We start from the raw sequence: 5,678 nt of genomic DNA on the forward strand, positions 1-5,678 counted from the left end.
AACTTTATTTCCACATCCCCATGACCAAAGCTCGCCAGGCCATCCTCCCACGCATCTCTGCTCCTCCAGCATTAATTCTTTGTCACTTCTCTCCCTGATTGAAATGCTGAGCCACAGGCTTGCAAAATCTCCCTGCCAATGTTCCTTCCTGGAACTCAGGGCAGTATGTTGTTACCCCAAACATATGGTTTTAATAGCCTTTCCTCACTCCTTGTTTTGATTGACTTGTTCTGTATTTCTGTTACAGTGACCATGTGTACATTCACATGCACTAACCCCATATCAAGACAATTCTTAACAGAAACATAACTTTAAGACTGTCTTGTCAAAGCGATGTGATGGATTTCTACTCGGCATGCATTCACTCCTTGTGGCATGTGGCATTGATTGCATTATTCGCCCAAGCAGTCCCTCAAGGTTAGACAGTAATGTATCACTCATGGCTTCAGGCTCATGTACTTTTTCCACTCCACATCTTACCTCAGGCTAGAGGATCTGTATATGGTTTTCATTAGCAGAAACACAGCCAAGGAACAAACACTCTCTTCTGTTTCCTTAGTATTGACTGGTGTGCTGTATGGACTAACTGCATTTGTTTCCTTGCAGCATCTGATGTTGCATACAAAATTGCAGACTTAAGCACACACGAACCCAGAGCATGATCAGTTCCTTCTTCTATACAGTTTTGCTGAATATTTGCATTTGTTTTTATTCTCCCTAGCCAGCCTGGGATTTGATAAATGGCACAAAGATAAGATCAAAAATTCAAATTTTTGACAGCCTGGATTTCTTAAGGATTTAGGGTTGCCTCAGACTAACGTGTTGATGAGCTACAGTGTTTTGTTAGGCAGCGTGTTTGTGTAATCAACGCTTCAGAGTCCGTGTGATCTTCAAACAACTAACCATGACCATGAGTAGTGACAAATCCTCGTCATGTGACCATGAAGCAATTTGCGTGAAACATGAATGAATGAAGACCAGTAATTAAAGCAGTAGATGCCCCCCTAAAATAACCCTCCCCCCCCATCAAAAGGAGTCAGGATGAGATGGCTGCTCTTGAGTCATGCTGGCGGCTGTAATCTAAATCTTTCTAATTAGGCACCAGAAGAGCAAATGAACACAAAAAAGCCTGAGATGATTTGTTTTCCACAAATGACTCAGACATAGAGATCCATCTTCATTTGGCTGCAGTAACTGCTCGTTGTAGTAGATTGTGTCTGACATGGAAAACAATTGCACAGTGTGTATGGTTCTCTGACTGAGGAAAGTTTTCACACAAAGAATCAACAAGCGCTGCCAAATGCTGTCAGCTGGCTAGTTGCCAATGAGAAACTCAGTGAGCCAGACACACACAGCAAACAACAGCATGCACTGTCCTGTTACAGTGTATCACCTGGATGCTGGGCAGTGGCCAGCAAAAGCCCACTGCTGATGCAAAGGATTAAGTTTTTTAAAACAACCCCCTATGGCCAAAAGCCTCCTAATGGGACAGTGATTACTGAATAATATAACAAACCCTCAACTTTCTGTGTGTCTGGATGTGCTGGTTTGCATTTGTGAATATGCATAGTTATGTGTTTGTTCAACCAGGATGTTCAATCTTTTTAAAATTATGAGAATAAGAGAAGTGTATAGATACATGCAATACACACACAGTGTTTTTTACTGTAAACATCACTAGACTGATTGCACAGTCATGTTGCCTCTCTTCAAAATATATCATAACAGTAGTTAACTCCACTATAATCAATGATTTTATATTTATATTGTATAAAATAACAATGTGAAAACAATGTTACAGTGCTAAAGGGGTGGTGATGAGCAGGGAATTATCACCCAACAGCCTCATAGATCACCTCAGCTTTACAGAGCTTTAGAATGAGTTTTGGCTCATTTTTCGGCTGTAGTCAACGGGTTCTCTTGTGCTAAACCAACTTGTTTGTTAACATGTTAAATTATGTTATCTCATAAAATTGTACTTTTGTTTTCTCGATATAGCCCGAGAACACAAACTTTGTCATTTCGAGAAAACTAAATAATTGAGAAAATGGCATTTAAAACATAACTGCAAGCATGGCCATTCTAAGCCTCTTTTACACAGCCCATTCAGTTGTGTTGTATGAATGATCATTTGTCACGCTGGGCATCACATTAAACCTCACACCTCTAATGCCGTGTCAAACTATCTGTGTAAAGAACACAGGTTCGACACTATGCTCTCAGCTCTCTCATGTTCTCTTCCTCTGCTCTCCTTTAGCAAGCTGTGTCCACTTTCAACCCCGGGTTGCAACACCAGCAGTCTAGTCCACCCAGCGCTCCCAGCTGCCCCACGACCGGCGGATAAGACCAGCTCTGTCACGCCCCTTCTATACACTCATTAAAATTCGCTTACCTTGTCAAGCTTGAGTCTGAGTCCTGCATTCCTTTTGAGTCCACTAAATGCACTACTTATGGCGTGCCGTAACAGTTTAGGCCAAAAGTGGTGGATCAACCATTCCCACCACTAGAGCCATGCTCCTAGCATGACTAAAAACTAATTACACTATAACCCTTAAATCAAGGTCAAGTTCAAAGTGTTTATTTGTCATATGCAAAGTTAGGAAACGTGTTTCCCTGTACAATGAAATTTTTACTTTGCTGTCCACATGAATGCCACAAAATACAAATGAAATATAAAGTAGATAAATAAGTAAAACAAAATCTAAGGCACTTTAAGCAGCAAATGCAGCAATATAATAAAAATATATAAGAATATAATAAGCCCTATGTGTTAGCCCTGCGATGGATTGGCATCCCCCCCAGATGAACAGTGGCTGATGAGATCTCCTCTCCTTCCTCATGTCCACTATCATCTCCGTCTTGTCCATGTTGAGGTTGAGATTATTGTCCTTGCACCATGACACCAGACCGGCCACCTCCCTCCTACAGGCTGCTTCGTCCCCGCTAGTGATGCAACCTATCACTGCGGTGTCATCCATGAACTGTAGGACAATGTTGTCTTTGTGGGAGGCGACACACTCTCAGTGTTGTGGCTTGAGGTCTCAAAGTGGTGTAGAAGGTGTTGAGGTCATCTCGCAGGTTGTCTGTGGAGCTGATGATGCTGTAAACATGATCTAGAGTGTTCTTGCCCCAGGTGGTAATGTTCACATGTTGGTAATATTTGGGGAGTACAGTCCGTAAATTGCACTGGTTTAAGTCGCCTGCAGCGATAAATACAGCATGGGGTGCGCTGTCTCTAGCTGATGACATCATAGAGTTTGCTGAGAGCCGCAGAGGGATTAGCTCTACACAGCAGCCAGAAACATAGCACTGTGCTCTCTTGCTAGATAATAGGACCGGCATTTCAGCAATAAAAACTCTATGTCTGGTGAACAGTGCTTATAAACAGTCCGTACATCTCCACACCACGAGTTATTGATAAACACACACACACACTGCCTCCTTTTACCTTCCCTGAAGCAGCAGTGCGATCTCCTCGATGTACAGAGTGGGTCTGTAGCTGAGTCACCGAATCTGGGACTCTGTCAGAAAACCAAGTCTCGGTGAGAATTAGAGCACAGCATTCTCTGATCAAAAAATCAACTTTAGCAATCACAGTTATTAGCTGTGCAGGTATCATAAAACATAAAACATTAAACTCCACAAAACATGTGACCTCTGTCACATGATGATAGGCTGTAGCCTACCTTCTCCATGAGGCCTGATAAAAGTCTTGCCCAGTGTTGTTATTCCCTGCCAGACTTTCTAATCTTTGACAGTGTGTGTGTGTGTGTGTGTGTGTGTGCAGCAGAGGTCTGACCACTGGTCCCAGCTGTGAACAGTAGTCCCTCATTAGCACAATTTTCATGTGACCAAGCTGCACCAAGATGTACACACACACACACACACTTTCAAACAGTAGCGTACAAAATCACACGTGCACACACATACCACATGACCAGATGAAGAGGAAATGTTGTTCAGCATCACAGGACCTCTTAACACAGACACACACAATTTTCCTTTTGCATTGCCGTCGCCCTTGTTTTAATATTCTGTGGCTTACATGCTTCCACATGCTTCTACTGACTAAAAGCACACAATCCCTGTGTTCATGTTTTTAACTATGGCTTCTGTGTTCATGTTATCACACATGCATATACGTAGAGATCTGGGGCACACATGTGGACCCCCTTTGTCTGCCCCTTGGCCCTGCTTGCGCAGTGTGATGAGGCCTCATATAGCTGTCAGACTGTGGCAGGCAGTGACAGCGGCAGGCCATTAGCACACTGAGCTGAAGGTCAAACTACTGACCCTCAGGTCTGAGGTCTGACAGGGGCCCGGGGAACAGGCACTGGGGGTGGGGGTGTTTGACCATCTTTTAAATTCTGTGCATGCTAGTCACACAACAATCATGATTAACTAAGATAATAAACTTTTGTCTTTTTGTGTTTTTTGCCATGACATATTTCTGATTTTAGCCTTTTTCACTTGCATATAAACAAAAATCCTACAATAAGAGTGATTTGACATTAAGTTTAATCTTGCAGCATCTGGCATAAAGGATATTGAACTAGGTATTGAGAGGTTGCAAATATTGTACCGTATTTTCTACCCCTCTATATTTATCTGACAGCGAAGTTACATTTCAGAGAGAGAGAGAGAGAGAGGGAGAGCTGAGCCTAGAAGAGAGTCCCGTAACAGTTGTGTGACTTTCCAGTCTCACAACAACTGCTCTACAAACACAAGTTAACCAAATTATAATGCAATGTAAAAAAAAAAACTATTTGAAGCACTGGAAAGGAGAAACTAAAACCCAAAGTAGATTAGAATGTTGCCTGGCTCTACAAAGAGATTATGAACTGTCTGAGAAATTCCAAGTCACATACATACACACATGATATACTGTACATATATAATTAATACATATACATCTTAATGTTTTTATTTTGTACTCTTCCAAATATTTAAATACCTATAAATGATAGATTACTTCTTGATGCTTTGGCAACATTGTTTTGTTGAAACTTTCATGCCAGTAAAACCCCTTTGAATTGGAACAGGATTGAATTAAAACTGAGATAGCTAGCTAGCTAGATAGATAGACAGATGCCAAACCTTGATCCCTACAAAGTTAAAATTACCCAATAGTAAAGATTACAGCTATCCAAATTCCAATAATCATCTCACAGCCAAAACCAGATTTAAGTGAGTTTGCTGATAATTCTTCTGTAAGTTTTTTACGTATGCACAAACTTGATTTGTAAAGGAGTATTTTCAGAATGTTGTATACTTTTACTTAGGTACAGGATTGAAATACTTTTTCCATCACTGATTTGGACAAAAGAGATATTTCTATGCACACAGATAAGTACAGTAAATATCCCTGTGTTAATCAAAAAAAATATTCGAGCAGCTCAAAGTCATGCACTGGTTTAAAGCAAATCCTCTGTAGAAAAGTCAGATGTGCATTTTCCCACAAACTCTAGAAATCAGTTTGGGCACTCTAAGGGCAATTTTTCTTACTGAAACTCTGGCAGCTGCTGCCTCTTTCTTACACAGTGAGCACAAACACAAACAGCTGTGCGACCCATGTGTAAAACCACAGATACTCGAGGGAAATGCACCTGTGACAGAGGGAGATTGTAACTCCCCTGTTGAAGCTTGAACTGAGAACCACATCCCTTCACCAGGCACAT

This window comes from Monopterus albus, unplaced genomic scaffold (genome assembly GCF_001952655.1).
Source record: "Monopterus albus unplaced genomic scaffold, M_albus_1.0 scaffold400.1, whole genome shotgun sequence".
NCBI classification, from domain to species: domain Eukaryota; kingdom Metazoa; phylum Chordata; class Actinopteri; order Synbranchiformes; family Synbranchidae; genus Monopterus; species Monopterus albus.